The sequence below is a fragment of the Myotis yumanensis genome, unplaced genomic scaffold (assembly GCF_028538775.1).
Source record: "Myotis yumanensis isolate MYYU_CA2020_CCGP unplaced genomic scaffold, mMyoYum1.0.hap1 SCAF_1, whole genome shotgun sequence".
Classification (NCBI taxonomy): domain Eukaryota; kingdom Metazoa; phylum Chordata; class Mammalia; order Chiroptera; family Vespertilionidae; genus Myotis; species Myotis yumanensis.
The window spans coordinates 72,888,781-72,906,339 of record NW_027223752.1 but is presented as its reverse complement, the minus strand read 5'-3'; the positions used below and the strand labels follow the sequence as shown (position 1 = coordinate 72,906,339).

Genomic DNA, 17,559 nt, shown 5'->3' with positions numbered 1-17,559 from the left:
AACAAAAGTCTCACAAGAAAACCCAATGACTGAGAACACCTAACAGAAATCCATGTAGGTCCTCAGTGCTATTTACATTCTCTCTTTTTATTTTTTATTTTGTTGTCTCATTAGGCCTAGAGATATCTCTTTTATCAAAGTCACTGTTGCCAAGGAACATAAAAACAAGGTAAAGAAAAAAGCTAACACAGAATAGGTTTATCTTCTCCCCTCACTCCATCCACACAGATATATTCTAATAAACATCCCTAAACATCCCGAAACACTCACTTATGATCATGTTCACCCAAATCCAAATGCAGAAAAACATAACAGATGCCCCATTAAATATAAGCAAATACTTTTCTAAATATCATTGCCCTTTACCAAATTATCATCCACCTATGAACTAAGTTATAGGCGTACTGAACCCAGCCTCCTGGTTCCCAAATACATACTCTTTCCACTACACATGCAGTATTTCCTGATAGAGGTGTTCAAAAAAGTTAAACAGGTGTATTTCCCTTCACTACAAATACTTCTTGCCTTTAATTAAGAAACGTACTTAAAAACTCTGTTCTATCACCAAAAATCCAATCTAAAGACAAGATTTTTCTTTAATTAACTTTATTTTTGGAAGCTACTATGAAAATTAGAAAAGGTGCATTAGGATCGTTCTGATATGTTCACAGTGAGTAAAAGAAAATCTACCTTTATGCCAAAACACACACTGCTTTATTCACTACAATGGATGACACAATATACCTCCTAATTTTAATCCAGTGCTGCAAAAAAAATAGTTTAAAATATGACAGAATCAAATCACTGCAGCTAAGTATTTGTTTTCTCAACATGCTCTTCAAAGAAATGGGCAGAGAGCCTTGGATGGATTGTTCACCTGAGAAATACTCTGACTGACAAGATGTTCATGCAAAGTACTGAAATAAGGGATGAGACTAAAGCATTCCTGTTCCGCACAGATAATGTCAGGAAGGAGCAGGGCAGTGGTTTCAAGTGGTAAACGTCACCAATGTAATCATCCTGATTTTCTTGATCCTCTCATTCAGGACCAAAAGATGTTTCTGTTGCATGCTGAGAAAAAGCTATAGAAAAATCTTTGCTAAGACTAAATGGCAAGTTTGAGGGAGATGTGGTTGTAAAATTGTGGGCATAGCATCTGATGCAACACTGACCATCTCTTCAGGTGAGAAATCACACCATTATTTCTGGACATAAGTTCAATCTAAATTTAAATTCTTCAGGAACTTCCCAAACTGACAGACTCATCACACATTTGCTGCCACTCCTAATGGACTAATTATAAAGAAGTACTTTCTATTTTAGTAAAATAAGGAGGAAGGGAAAAAGCAGTCATGCCCTCAGGGCTCATCCCCCTTAAGACAAGGGAGTCACACTAATGCTGGCTCCTGACTCCTCTGAGTGTTTTCTTTTTAAATCCTCACCCAAGGATATTTTTCCCATTGATTTTTAGAGAGTGAAAGGGAGAGATAGACAGAAACACCGAGGTACGTGCCCTTGGCTGGAATCGAACCCAGGACCCTTCAGTCCACAGGCCAACGTTCTATCCACTGAGTCAAACCAGCAAGGGCCTAACTGCTCTGAGTTTTGAAGTAATCCTTATTCCACACTGGGTTGCAGTGTGGATAATCCCTGACTGCTGCTAGGCACTGCTCTAGGTAGAACAACGTTTGGCAAATTTCTCTATCTTGGTGTCCTATAACTTCCAACAAAGCAAGTCTATCAGAGATGGACATCTCTCTATCTAAAATGTCCAACTCTATAAGTTGAACTGTCTATTGGCTTAGACTTTAATTACAAATACCATATATAAGGACCACCTAACCAGCAGTTCCCCAAAGTTGTATTTGACTTTATATAACAGAGATCCAACTACAAGAGCTTAAACTAAGAAAGGTTGTTGTTGTTTTTTTCATGTAACCTGAGGTCCAAAAGAAGATTGGAACAGTTGTTCAAAGTCATCAAGGCAAGGACCCAGATATCTAGCTTCCTACTCTGCCAATCTGAGCACGTGGCCTGTGTCCTCATAATTTTAAGATGGTCATTCCATCCCGAGGCATGCACTAATTTACTAGGCGGAAAGGGCCAGGGCCCAGGGCAAAGGCAAGCCACAGCTTTGTCTGTCCCTTTTCACTGAAAAAAAAAAATGGCATTCCCAGAGCTCCACCCAGTAAACTTCCACTTAGAACTCACTGGTGAGACCTAGGTTAACATGGATACCCTTAGTTGCAAGGGATTTCAATTGATTTTTAGAGAGTGAAAGGGAGAGGGAGAGAGAGAGTCTCTAAGATGTTTTTATCTGGCATACTGTTGCTGGGCCTAGACAAAATAAGGGTCCTTTAAATAAGGAATAATAAGAGGATGTATACTAAGTAGGGAACAAGCAGTAGCTGCTACATGATCAAGGACATTTTAGTTTTTGCTCAAACTTTACAAGTCAAAGCCATTGACTCAAACTTCAAACTGCCTACTAACCACAGGGTTTTTCTTCCCTCTAACAAATAGTTCTAAGTTCCTGATTCTTCCCTATCAAACCTACTCTTCCTGACTAACCTGTTACCGGCTTCCATAAAGGATTGACCAGTCTAGGAAACATCACTTTAGTAACAACTACAAAGAGCATTTGAAAAGAAGACATAAAGAGTCACCGCATCCTCTGAGGGAATCAACAAACCCTCTAGCACTTGCTCTGTTTGTTGAATGCTTTCCTGCTAATTCCACAGTAAAAATGTGTGTGTGTTCTTTTATAAACCAAAGCAAATCAGGTAAAGTGGGTAAGGAGGAACAGAGAAATCAAAATAAAACTAAACCCATCCCCCACTGCCTTGCTCCTTGGCAGCTGCTCCAGCCCATTAACTAAATCACTTGGAAGTCTCCAAAGTAATTTAGAGACAAGTCTTCCAATTCATTAACTGTGGCACAATTATCACAGGACTTGATAATTACACCGCACCTGTCCACACAGGCACTAAGGGCAGTCCCCTGGCCTAGCTTATGTCAGCCAAGGACTGCCTCTCTCATCTAAAAGGTAAGCGCTCAGTGAGGTAGAACAAGACACAGAGGAAAGACACAATTTCTCCAAATCTCAGGCTGAATAGACAATTCAAAGCAATAACCCTGCTCTCACAGGGAAACACTACACAATATATCCTTAGAAATGGGAGTATTATATTTTATCTGCCAAGAATGGTAAGACTCAGCAGAGAATTTGCAGGGCCACTTCCTTCCTACTGGGAGGCAGCCCAAGGAGAAATGGCAAGACCTGGGGGCTTGTTAGAGCCTGGCCATGCCCAAATAAGTCACTTCACCCCGGCCCTAATCTTGCTTTTCACATCTATAATATGACAGCATTGGACTAAATTATAAATGTCTGTGTTGTGTTCCCCAACAATGAGCCAAATGGCTAGAAACTTAGATCTAAGTGTGGAGGCTGAATGGTTTCTTAAGATTCGGAGTTGAGAAAAGCCACACTTGGCACACAGATACTAGAGTGAAAAGGCATGAGCCAAGGGCACAAAAAGTGTTTACTCAGACTAATCTTTTTGTCAACTATAATGCAAATGTCCAGTTTTCATAGTACAATGTTAGCAGAACATTGCAACCACCTTCAGCTGTAATAGCTAACTGACCTGGACCTGTTTACAGCAGCCTGTCACATAATGGTGAACTTTGGGAAGGGGCTCTGTCCTTACTGGCCTACCAGATTGTGTGGTACCTTAATTTAAAGGGGAAAATGAGGCTCCAAACCTTTCCCAGGCTGACCTCCAAGACCAGACAGGCTGCATTTGTTCCAATGGGACCTAGGTTACACCCCAAGGGAACGCTGAGGTTATTTCCTTAAAGTCTATGAGTCTAAACCAGTGATTCCCAAACTTTATTATGCTTATGAATCACCTGGGAAACCTATTAAATATGCAAACTCCTAAGTCCCATTCCAGAGAGTCTGGTTCAGTAGGTTTGGGGTACATCATAAGAATGGGTATTTAATTTATTTTCTTAGGGGAGACTGCAAATGCAGTTCCCCACTACCATAAATTATGCAGTTGAGTTTCCCTTTATGGGGAAATCACAGGGGTCAGCACATCCAGAGTGCAATGAATAAGCCTTGCTCTGTGAAAACCATCTTGTAATCATAGTATCTCCCCTGCCAGTTAAGTATAGAAATAGGTACTTTAAAATAATACCAGAAGATGACTGTGATATTGGTAATCCAAAATCCATACTTGGAGACACACTGTAATTCCAAAGCAGCTGGGTGGGCTCCTCATACTAGAAAAGGGCCTGGGTTTTCTTCATTTGGCTCAAAATAACAGTCAAGAATTAAAATTCAAACCAGTATGATGAATATGTAGGTCCTTGCTCCTCAGGAAGATGGAGAAGACCTGGGCAAGAACGGAGCAATGCACACTCCAGACAAACACAGGTGAATGGTCCTCAATCCACCTTTGCTGGAATGATGATGCTGAGTAAGGAAGCAGCATCATTACATACTGTGTGAAAATGAATAATTTATTCAACAGGTAAACAAATAACAGGACAGAGGATCTGGAGAGCCCTGCAACCCCATGCAGAACTTATGCAGCATCCTATAGTTAACTTCAAAAAGAAGTCTGTCTCCTTTCCTTCTGTTTTTGCTTATCTAAAGCTTTTGAGTTTCCTGAGAACTTACCTTTCTAGAGAAAAATCTCACCCCTACAAACACACCTACTATTTATGAGTAAGCCTGGCTCAGTGATTTTCAATAGAAAACATATGAGGTTCTTTATCAAGAATCCTAAATTCTCTTCCAAAGGAATATGTATACCATCTTTCTTTCTGAGCTCTACCTCAGGAGCCTCGACCCTTATTAAGGATATAGGCCACAATTCTCTGACAAGATTTCAGTTGCCAGAAGCTTCTCTACTCTGTAAGCTTCTAACTCATTAACTATTTTTAATATTTTTTATTTTAAATTAGTTTTATTTTAAATTAAATTATGTTGAATAGTTGACATTGTATATATTTCAGGTGGACAATATAATGGTTAGACATTTATATAACTTACAAAGTGATCTTCGTAATTCTAGTACCCACCTGACACCATACATAGTTATTACAATACTAGAGGCCCGGTGCACAAAAATGTGTGCACTAGGGGGGGGGGGGGGGGTCCCTGAGCCCTGCCTATGCCCTCTTGCAGTCTGGGACCCCTCGGAGAATGTCCACCTGTCGGCTTAGGCCCGCTCCCTGGGGGATAGGGCCCAAGCTGGCAGTCAGGCATCCCTCTGGCAGCCCGGCAGCCCTCGGGGGATTACCACTTGCCAGCGGGGAGCAGGCCTAAGCTGCAGTTGGACATCCTTAGCGCTGCTGAGGAGGCGGGAGAGGCTCCCACCACCACTGCTGTACTGGCAGCTATCAGCCTGGCTTGTGGCTGAGCAGAGCTCCCCCTGTGGGAGCACACTGACCACCAGGGGGCAGCTCCTGCATTGAGCATCTGCCCCCTGGTGGTCAGTGTGTGTCATAGTGACCAGTCATTCCCAGTCGTTCTGCTGTTGGGGTCAGTTTGCATATTACCCTTTTATTATATAGGATAGAGGCCTGGTGCATGGGTGGGAGCCGGCTGGTTTGCCCTGAAGGTGTCCCGGATCAGGGTGGGGGTCCCACTGGGGTGCCTGGCCAGCCTGGGTGAGGGGCTGATGGGTGTTTGCAGGCTGCTCACACCCCCTTCAGGGTGGGGGTCCCCACTGGGGTGCCTGGCCAGTCTGGGTGAGGAGCTGAGGGCCGTTTTCAGGCTGGCCAAGCCCCCCCAGTGATGGAAACTCCCAGCCTCTTTTTTTCTTTTTCTTTTTTTTTATTCTGGGATTTATTCACCTTCTATAATTGAAACTTTGTAGCCTTGAGAGGAGCTCAGAGCCGGCCAGGGTGGGTGGAAGGGAAGCTTGGCTTCCTCCATCGTCAGGGGCAACCCATTCCTGCTCGCTCCAGCTCCTTGGCCACAGCTGGCTGAAAGCAGGTATCTGGAGTTTATTTACCTTCTATAATTGAAACTTTGTTGCTTTGAGTGGAGCTCAGAGCTGGCCTCGGCAGCTGGGAAGCTTGGCTTCCTCCATCACTGGGGCAACCAAGCTTCCTACTCGCTCCAGCTCCGTGGCTGCCAGCCGCCATCTTGATTGGGTTAATTTGCATATAGTTGCTCTGATTGGCTGGTGGGCGTGGCTTAAGGCATAGCAAAGGTATGGTCAATTTGCATGTTTGTCTTTAATTAGTGTAGATTATTGAGTATAGTCCCTTGCTGTACTTTACATATTCATGACTGTTTTTACAACTGCAATCTGTATACCTTAATTCTTCCCTCTTTTTCACCCTTTTTTCCACCCCGCTCCCATCTGGCAACCATAAAATGTTTTCTGTACCTATGAATTTGTTTCTGTTTGGTTTGTTAATATATTTTATATTTTAGATTCCACATATAAGTGAAATCATATGGTATTTGTCTTTCTCTAACTGACTCATTAACTGTTAATGAGGCAAGTAATGGCTTGTAATCAACAGTCACTTCCTCTGTATTAGTTAGGAAACTGGAACTCCAACTAAGAGCCTTGCCTTCTCTGGTTTTTAACCCCCACCTGTGGCAACACAGTGCCAATGCTCCTGACTTTGCAAGGTTCAGGGTCCCTGCAACTCCAAGATGGAGGGCTCTATAAAGAGACTGCACTGAAAATTGAAGGGGCTCCTCTGGGAAGGCATTTTCCATTTACATAAAGTTCCAGTTAATGAGAGTTAATTGAGCAAAGACAGGAATTATACAACAGGAGTGAATGGGACACTAAGGAGATGAGCTTCAGACTCAACCCACTGAGAGAATGTGGAGAGGCTGAGCAAAGAGCTCTTTTGAACTGCAAAGTATGGAATCATATACTCTGATTCTGACTATAAGTTGTACTATTTATTTTATTTTCAAACACATTTTGAGCATTTACTGTGTGTCAGGCACCAGTTAATTTGCTTAGCAAATATTTATTCATTCTAGCTACGACCACCACAAATAGACATGTTCACTACCACTCAAAGGAAACTTCTGACTCTTGCCCTTTCCTTCATGAAAAACCAGAAACATAAATCCGCTCCCACCTACTTAGTGGCTCTGGGCTTGTTAATGGTAAGAAACCTGAACTGGACCTGAGGTCCACCAGAACATGGATGAATTGGGCTTTACCAGACCTCCTTAAGGACCACAGAATAAATTTGGTACCCTAGCGTATGTCCTTCAAATTTACAATTGTGGAATTTAGTGGCATACGATAGAACCCAAGGGCGAGAAAGCAGTCAGTTTGCTATAGGCCTTCTTTCTCCCTTTTGCTATAGGCCTAATCCTAGAACACTTTTAAATCTTTTCCAGCTATGTAACAATGATGACAAAAAGAAAGTAAAACAAACTACAAAGCTGGTTTTATTTACGTGTTCAGATATTATACCACCAATTAAGAAATTATCTTCCAGACCCTGAACTCAGTATCAACAAAAAATAACAAAAACTTCTTACAGAGTAACTGACATGCCTGGAGCATCTCCTTATGCTATTTTTGAACCAAAATAGGCTCTAGCACCAAAATAAGACTGAAATATAGTGCTGATACTCCAGGTAGAAGTTTTAAATCAAAGAGAAAACAACAGTCTACCTGAATAATCTAAGCCATCACGATGGACAGATTCTCAAGCAACTTGAATTCTGGAATTCAAGCACATTAAACCATTATTTCATTTTCTTTCCAATTTCCTTTACTTTATCAGAAAGCTAATGAAAATATTTATTGAGTACAATAAATGTGCTAACACTGGGCTAGGTGCTACAGAAAATAAAGAATGTATAAAGTACAATCTCTGCCTTTAGGAATGAGAAGATTTACTTAGAGGAAAAAAAGGCCTTCCATGCAAGGGTAACAGCACAAAGAGAGATGAATAAGATTCAAGGTTAAGGAGAACGAGTTCTTACAATAAGAAATCATCTTGGGTAGATAAGATAGAGCCAAGCAGAAAACTTACACAAAAATACATAGGCAAAGGGAAATCACTAAGTTAAGTAAGACAACTTGATAAAGTTGTGGTTTGGAAAGCTAGCGGAATATGGGGAGAAAGGAGAAATTATGAGTTTCTATTTGAACTTAATGCATTTGCCATTGTAGTGGGTTGAACTATGTTCTCTAGAGAGGTACGTGCAGTCCTAACCCCCAGCTGTGAATGTGACCTTATTTAGAAATAGGATCTTTGCAGATGTGATCAAGATAAAATGAGGTCACACTGCATTAGAGTGGGCCCTAAATCCAATAACTAGTGTCCTTATGAGAAGAAGAGAGGACACACAGAGAAAAGGCACAGGGAAGAAGGCCATTAAAGACAGAGGCAGAAATTGGAGTGGTGCAGCTACAAACCAAAGAATGTGGGCAGCCACCAGAAAGTAGAAAGTCATGGAACAGATTCCCACGCAGGGACTCCAGAAGGAACCAACCCTTCCAACATCCTGATTTTAGACTTCTGGCCTCCTGAGCAGTGAGAGAATAAATTTCTGTTGTTTTAAACCACCGGGCTGTGGTAATCTGTTACAGAAGCCCCAAGAAACTAATGTAATCATGCTCTATGCAGTAAATGTGTGAAAATGGAAAAAAATCAGATATCATTATTTCCTAATTCATTTATTTAAATTATCATTTTATGCCTTTTTTAAAAAAAATAATAGTTTTTAAAGAGAGAAGAAATGAGAGGAGAGAAACAGGATGTGAGAGCACAATATCGTTTAGCTGCCTCCTGTACGCCCCCTACTGGGAGCAAGCCCACAACCGGGGCATGTGCCCTGACTGGGAATCAAACCAACAAACTTTGGAGCACAGTACAGCGCCCAACAAATAGAGCCACATCCGCCGGGGCTATGCCTTCTCTTGAAGTGGTTTACAGTTCTCAAATTATATTAATTTACACTGAAAATCTGGAGTATCGAGAATATTGATCTGCCTCTTTTGCTTCTCCTATCAGCCAACACACATATAACTGAAACACACATTAAATTCACCCAGTTGTGAATTACAAGCTTTGACACTACATTAAAACCAATATAGAGACAATGGGCAGTTGGGCCAAGCTTTCAATGGACTGCAATAATTTCCTTTTTGTTTTTTAATTCAAAAGAAATAAACTTAATAAATACAGCACTGCCTTTCCCCTCTACCTTCCACCTTATACAGGCAGTTTTTAAGGTAGTTTTCAGGAAAAGTGCACTAGGCTAAATAGTCACACACACAAATTCTATATCACAACAAACATATACAACTCAGTAAAAGTTTATTTTCTATTTTCAGGAAATAATGAGGGTAGTTGAGCACTTAATGATACGGTACGGACACTGGATACATTAAAGCAAAGACTAAAAACCTTCACAATATTTGCCAGTCATTGTGCCATGTGCTTTGTATATATTAGCCCAAATCCTCTCAGCATTATGATACAGTTAAATTATCCTTTTCTCTGCTTCAATTATCTAAAGCTTCAAAAACAAATATAAAAAATGTACAAACAAACAAAACTCTGCAACACCCTTCCTAGGAAACTATCCCATTGAAAAAGAAACTTGAACAAAGATTATTTTTTAATTAAAAGATATTCATCACAGGACTGTTCATCATGACTTAATCAAAACACACCCTCCATGTTGAAAAATATAAGAATTATTAAATAATTAAATACCATATAAATTGATGAAATGGTGCTTTAAAGCATGTTTCATATGAGAAAATGCTCATGTTATATGAATATTTATTCTTTTCTTCACAACTATGTTTTCTAAATTCTTGACTATTTTACAATGAGAAAAGAGTTTTTTCAAAAAATAATAAAAGCTGACCCAAAGACATAATGCTAGCAAGTGGCAGAACCAGGACTTACACCCAGAATGATCTGCTTCTATAGCCCGGTGGCCCACTACCCAACACTGATCTTATAAAAGTCCAAATTTTATCCCAGGAACATTATCCTCAAAAAAGGAACAAATATGTCATGATGTAGTACTATTTCACAAAACAGACCATTATGACTATGAGCTTTCATAATTTAAAATATTGCCTCTAGCTCTGGTTGTGGTTTCTTGCTTTTCTGGTGCAACCTATCAAGAGTCAGAGTTCAGTTTGAGTCAAATGTATTATGCTGAAAGGCAACATAAACCAAGAGAGTCACTACCCAGAGAAAGACTGGCCAGGAAAGCAGTAAAACGAAGGGAGACCAGAGCTCCCACTCCAGACATTTCAGCTCAAAAGTAATTCATTAACAGTTCCATAGTCCTGAGGGAGAGGAAATTATATCAACTCATGCTAGATCCTTAATGAAAGTGACAATTTTATTCTCTTTTGCATGCTGTTCTCTATAGTCACAGGAATCTAGGACACAATGTAATCCAGGAGGCACAAAACCACACTACAAAGACCAGTTTCTTAATAAAATTATAGGTATTTGCTACATTGAATTTTAAATATTTCACATTTTTATAATCATTCCACACATTTACAGAATACCTATTGTGTAAAAAGGATTAAGACTGATCTCTAAAACACACACATTAAGAACATTTTGCAAATAAAGTTTTAGGTCTCTTCACCCTTCAACCTCCACCTTTTGCCCTCCCTTCTCATATCTGCAAGTGCCATAGCAACGACACATCTGATAACAAATTACTTTTGCTGTCTGAGAGATCATGACTACAGCTATGGGAAATACTTTTAAATTTTATTAAAATTTTTCATTTGGCCACAGCCTAGTTTCTTTGGGACTTAATTTATTTAAAGTCCTGAGCCTCCATAGCCTAAATAATCAACTAATAATCCATTACAAGGCCTCAATGTTTGCATCTTTTCAGGCAGCTCTCCATCTCTATTCCCTGTTACTGTCAAGAAACTCCCATTAGTTTAGTGATTTGCATGAGGCCACTCTGTCAACCAACAAGTGACCCTGTCTGTCACTGCTCCCAAGGGTGGCCAATGCAAGGCGTTGTCAAAGTTCTGAGTTATCATCTGAAAACCTTATCAATCATCACTGTCTCTGTGGACCACATTAGTGAAAGTATTCTCATCTGATAAAATGTATTATTTTAATTTTATTTCTTTATTCCCATGAAGCTGCAATGAATATTGTGTAGGTCAGCTAGACGAATTCACACAATGATAAACTAATTAAATGTATTCTTTTTCCTCTTCATTGACAGAGTGATGGTTACTCTTTTTAAAAAATAAGATTTTCAGCCCTAACCGGTTTGGCTCAGTGGATAGAGCGGCGGCCTGCGGACTCAAGGGTCCCAGTTTCGATTCCGGTCAAGGGCATGTACCTTGGTTGCGGGCACATACCCAGTAGGGAGTGTGCAGGAGGCAGCTGATCGATGTTTCTCTCTCATCGATGTTTCTAACTCTCTATCCCTCTCCCTTCCTCTCCGTAAAAAATCAATAAAACATATTTTTTAAAAAAATAAGATTTTCAGTGACTTTATCAAGTAACTTTTTTATCTTTAAATTCCTTCAATAAGAATGACCATCATCATGTCAGAATAATACCTCCTTACAATAATTCTATACTTACAGCTGCAGTCTGGAAGGGGAAAGCACTGGCACCCCTTCTTTCAATCATTGTTGGGTTATGCAAATAAATATAAGCAGAGCCCTGACCGGTTTGGCTCAGTGGATAGAGCGTCGGCCTGTGGACTCAAGGGTCCCAGGTTCGATTCCGGTCAAGGGCATGTACCTTGGTTGCGGGCACATCCCCAGTAGGGAATGTGCAGGAGGCAGCTGATCGATGTTTCTCTCTCATCGATGTTTCTAACTCTCTATCCTTCTCCTTTCCTCTATGTAAAAAATCAATAAAATATATATTTAAATATAAGCAGAGATAGAACTTAGATTTCTAAGGACAGAGTGAAAGAAATAGCTGAAGAATGAGAGAAGTTAGCCAGGTAATAAGGCAGGTAAGAGCTTTTATAGATAAAGGAATAACAAAAGCTAAGGCAAGGAGACTAGAAAGAGAATAATGTGCTCTGAGAACCACGAGTAGTTTGGAATTCTTGGTGTGACCTAGAAGGGATGAGCTGGATAAGAAAACAGGAGCCAGGTTGTGGAATGTCACCATAAGGAACTATGGGTATGGGGAAGCAGGGGACTTGGTTAAAAAGTCTATAAAGAGGATTCTCCGAAAGGTCGGGGGCTTCTAGGGGGACCTTGCTGAAGGCAGCAGCCCCTACCTTGACTTCTCCAAACAAGTCTGAGCCCCCGGGTGTATTACTGGAATCTCTATGTTTAGTCTTTAGACCCGACCTTGTAGAAGCATGTGTCTTCTCAAGTATACTTATCCTGCTGATTGTATCTAGAGGTTAATTTTAGTTCAAGCTATCCTATATAATAAAAGCGTAGTATGCAAATTGTCCCCTTGACTGAGAGGTCGTCCGGGAGTTCAACCAGAGGGCAGGGCTGGCCAGGGGAAGGGAGGGAAACCCCAGCCAGCAGCCGGAAGCCAGCAGCTGCTAGGGACCCTACTAGTGCACGAATTTTGTGCACTGGGTAGTTGTTACAATAAAAGCCTAAGGAGGCAGGTGAACAAGGCTGCTTGGTTGCAACAGCCAAGCAATCCCTTGGCCCTCTCTTTCACAGCAACATGTGTCAGAGTAATCCATTCATCCGTCGCTCAGGGTCTGCTGGTCAGTCCCAGCATTTGGGGAACCAGAAAAGGGTTCCAAAGAGGAGAGGGACATGATCAGAGTTGTTGAATGACGAATAATCAAGAGAGAGTAAAATGGAAGTATGGAATTTAAGGTTGCTCTCCCAAAAAGCCTGACTATAAACAGAAAGAAGAAAGGTGCTGGGGGGAGGGAGAGAACCACAAAAATGATGAGGCAAAGGAGCCAGTGGAAGCAAGAGACATGGAAGATAAAGGAATCAGGGAAATAACTATTGGAGGAAAAGGCTGCTGGTAAGTTTGCAAGTGTAGGAATAAGAACTTGAGAACAGTATCCACCAATGATCACCTTCCTGCTCTAGAGAAGCACTCAAATTTAGATCTCCTATCCAGAACAACAATTATTCTAGTTCCTAGCTACTCAAAGTATAGTCTGAGGATAAACAGCACCTATAAGTTTGTTAGACATGCACAATCTCAGGCCCCACTGCAGACCTCCCGAATCTGAATCTGCATTGCAATAAGATCCCTAGCAGATTCCCTTACACCAGCGGTTCTCAACCTGTGGGTCGCGACCCCTTTGGCACTCGAACGACCCTTTCACAGGGGTCGCCTAAGACCATCCTGCAGATCAGATATTTACATTACGATTCATAACAGTAGCAACATCACAGTTATGAAGTAGCAATGAAAATAATTTTATGGTTGGGTCACAACATGAGGAACTGTATTGAAAGGGCCAGAAGGTTGAGAACCACTGCCTTACACAGTGAAACTTGAAAAGCACTATTCCACACAACCCTGGAGAACTGTAAGGAATTACGGAAAATAGGAAAGGACCCAGAAGATGGGAGACACAGAAAAGGGAAAGAAGAAAAATAACAGCAAACTTCATATTGGTAACCTGATGCTAGAATAAATTATTGACAGGAAGGCCAAACATAATCACAACCTGTAAGAGCCAGCAAGGATGCATTAACAATACATCATGTCAGTTCTGGCCGGTGTGGGTTAGTTGGTTGAGTGTCATCCTGGGCACCGAAAGGTCACCAGTTCAATTCTAGGTTAGGGCATATACCCAGGTTGCAGGTTCAATCCCCTAGTCAGCCAATCAATGTTTCTCTCACATCAATGTCGATCTCTTCTCTCTCTCCTCCCCCTCCACTCCCTTTTCTTTCCTCTTTCTCTAAAAAAAAATAAAATCATGTCAGATTCTCATTTTCTTGTAGCAGTAAGCCTAGGAGATACAGTAGAACAGTGTATCTAGGTTTCAGTAAGTATCTGATAATATGTCTCAAAATATTTTGTAAACAAGAAATGTGGGATCTGTGATAGGTCTATTTAATGCATTCATAATTGGCTTAACAATTATTACAAAAAATGTTTTTGCCGAAACCGGTTTGGCTCAGTGAATAGAGCGTCGGCCTGCGGACTGAAGGGTCCTGGGTTCGATTCCGGTCAAGGGCATGTACCTGGGTTGTGGGCACATCCCCAGTGGGAGGTGTGCAGGACGCAGCTGACCGATGTTTCTCTCTCATCGATGTTTCTAACTCTCTATCTCTCTCCCTTCCTCTCTGTAAGAAATCAATAAACTATATTAAAAAAAAATGTTTTGACTAGTGAATTAAAATTAACCTAGATTTGCAGATCTCTGGTGACAATCTTCTATCTCCAGACTACTTAAGACTTTTTTATTGGTAATTCTGTTGCTGTTGTTGTTGTTGTTGTTGTTGTTGTTAACCCTCACCAGAGAATATTTTTCCATTGATTTTTTAGGGAGAGTGGAAGACTGAGGGAAAGACAGAGAGAAACATCGGTGTGAAAGAAACACATTGATTGGTTGCCTCCTGCACAAGCCCCAACTAGGGCCCGGGCCAGGGAGGAGCCTGTAACCGAGGTATGTACCCTTGACTGAAATCAAAACCGGGACCCTTTGGCCTACAGACCGATGCTCTATCCACTGAGTCAAACCAGCTAGGGCTTATTGATAATTTAGATGGTGATACAAAAGAGATGTAGCTAGTATCACTGAGAGCAATTATCTATATATATAAAAGGCTAAGTGACCTTTACAACCGCTCGACGAAACTACTGGTCGACCCATCGCTATGACACACACTAACCACCAGAGAGCAGATGCTCAATGCAGGAGCTGCCCCCTGGTGGTCAGTTCACTCCCACAGCCAACCTCCCACTGCCAGCCAACCTCTTGCGGTCCCTCCCCCTGGCCAGCCAACCTCCCACAGCCCTTCCTCCCAGCCAGCCGGCCCTGATTGGCCCTGATTGGGACTGGGCAAGACGGCCCGATCAGTCCTGACTGCCGGCCAGGTCGAGGGACCCCACCCGTGCACAAATTCATGCACCGGGCCTCTAGTGTTACATAATGGCATAATCAAACCCCCCCAAATAAAGAAATTAATAGATGGATACAAAGAACTAAATCATTTTAGTTAAGTTTAGATAAATTAAAATGATTATAAAATTAAAGTGCTAATCTGGACTTCTAAATTTAATAAAAACAAGGATAATGAAAAAGAAGCATAACAGCAGTACATGAAATAAAGCCTTAGGAGTTTTAGTAGATGCTTAATTCAATATGACTCAACATATTGACATTAACATGAAATCAATAGGATAATATGTAAGTTCAGTTCAACATGCATGCCAAACTCTCCAACAACACAAGAGTGTTAAGATTAAAAGGGGGCAGCGGAGATTTAAGCCAGCTTTTGCATTCTATAACTTCAGATAGTACACAAAGACCCCATAGTCAAAATTAAGGATGCCTGATATTAACAATCAGAAGGCCTAATAAGCAGGCCAAATTGAAGTGGAGTGTACTTTTAAAGCTGCCCACACTCTCCCTTGTTTGTATTCTAATGATATTTGCATGCTAATCAGGCACATCTGTTCCCAAAACCAAATAGCCTTTAATTGGTCCTTCTGATCGCCTACTTGCCCCCTCTGTTCTGATCCCTGTGTCAAGCTGAAAATGATCCTTGACTACCTTATGTGTGTTTCTATATCTACACTGCTTGTGGCTCTCTTGATAAAGACTTAGTTTCTTAGTTTGGGAGGGTCACTGCATACATACTGGATATTTGGAGGACACGTTTAGGCTTTCAACATCTCAGGGACACTGGGAAGTCCACACTAGTGGCAAGTGGGTGGAATTTCGAGGCCACAATTATTGAGGTATCAAGAAGTCCCAGAAGAAAGTGGAACACCCAAATGACTGAGAGGGACCCCAAACAGTAGGAGTGGTATGTGACCAGTCCCTGTCAGATGGTACACACTGCCAAAATTTTTATTTCAATTTCAATAAAATGCTGTGATTTTTAACAAATTCTGCAGAGATCAAGTAGAAAGATGACTTAGTGTTTTCCAATTTATGTAGCTTCAGGCAGTTCCATCATGTTTCTGACAGTCAAGTATTCCAGATGAAGTTCCATAATGAGATATTAGATTGAAAGGTAGAGAAGGAGGACCTAAAAATAAGGGGGAGTAGTCACATAACTCACCACTCCTTTTATAAAAGAATATAGCTCATGCCGAAACCGGTTTGGCTCAGTGGATAGAGCGTCGGCCTGCGGACTGAAGGGTCCCGGGTTCGATTCCGGTCAAGGGCATGTACGTGAGTTGCGGGCACATCCCCAGTGGAGATGTGCAGGAGGCAGCTGATCGATGTTTCTCTCTCATCGATGTTTCTAACTCTCTATCTCTCTCCCTTCCTCTCTGTAAAAAAATCAATAAAATATATTTTTTAAAAAAAAGAAGAATATAGCTCAAAAGGCAACCATCAGAACCCCACCCCCCACCCCCCGCCCTCGTGCTTTTTTGAATAATTTAGCTATTACTTACAGGATAAGGATTGAGATAGAGATAGTTGACAGGGGAAGAATTAGGAAATTAGGTTATTACATCAACAAAATTGTGAAGCAATTTTCTAAGTCAGTTTTGAGAAGAGGGAGGCCCTGACTAATCATTCTTAGTCTCATATAACCTTCAGCCTTAAGCAACACTAGATATTAAAAGATGGGTAGAACTGGTACCAATAACTCCAAAATTAAATTCCTACTTTTTCCCCATCCCAACCACTCTCACTACATACAATAAGTTGCCTGAAGGCAATGCTTGAGCAATGACTTGAGCACTTACCTTAAATAACCAGTCTTCTCCCTTCCCTCCTCCTAACATACACCCTCATTACTTGATTCCCTGGAAGATGCCCGCTTGTCATCTCCACAGACACTAAGAAATCAGCAGGGCCCTAGCCGGTTTGTCTCAGTGGTTAGAGCATTGGCCCTTGGACTGAAGGGTCTCGGGGTTGATTTCGGTCAGGGGCACGTACCTCAGTGGCAGGCTCCATCTACAAGGCAACCTATCGATGTTTTTTTCTCTCTGTCTCTCCCCCTTCCTTCCACTCTCTCTTAAAAAAAAAATCAATGGAAAAATATATTTCAAAAAGAAAAAAAAAGAAGAGAATGCTGGCTCCCTTAGGTCAATGTTAAAGTGTGAATCACCTGCATCGAAATCACATGCACGTTCACTAAAAATATGGACTCCAAAACCCCACGACAAACCCACAGAAACAAAATTTCTATTGTGGAATTCAGGCATGTGCATTTTTAACAGATAATTTTTATGAACACTAAGTTTAAGAATCTGTGCCTCGCAATTACAGTCACAAAGTGAGGAAAAGTGATTTACCAACAGTCAACCAGCCCACTACTCTACAGCAGGGCCAGGCTAGAATCTACCCTTCCTAAGAGCTTGCTGTGACCTTTACCAGCTAGAGCCCACTGATTTGTTACAATAAAAATGATTTGGCAAAAAGTCCTGTCCAATCTTAACAACAGCATCCCG

The 17,559-nt window shown here is 41.2% G+C and overlaps 1 protein-coding gene and 1 non-coding gene across 2 annotated transcripts in view; both read right to left on the bottom strand.

Moving 5' to 3' along the window:
* GPR176 (G protein-coupled receptor 176) overlaps positions 1 to 17,559 on the bottom strand; it is an 81,200-nt gene that overhangs the window by 49,443 nt on the left and 14,198 nt on the right. The gene's annotated exons all lie outside the window — the stretch shown is intronic.
* Positions 4,018 to 4,177, bottom strand: LOC139001019 (U1 spliceosomal RNA). The gene has a single exon (XR_011469805.1). It is a non-coding gene; the product is annotated as a U1 spliceosomal RNA (small nuclear RNA).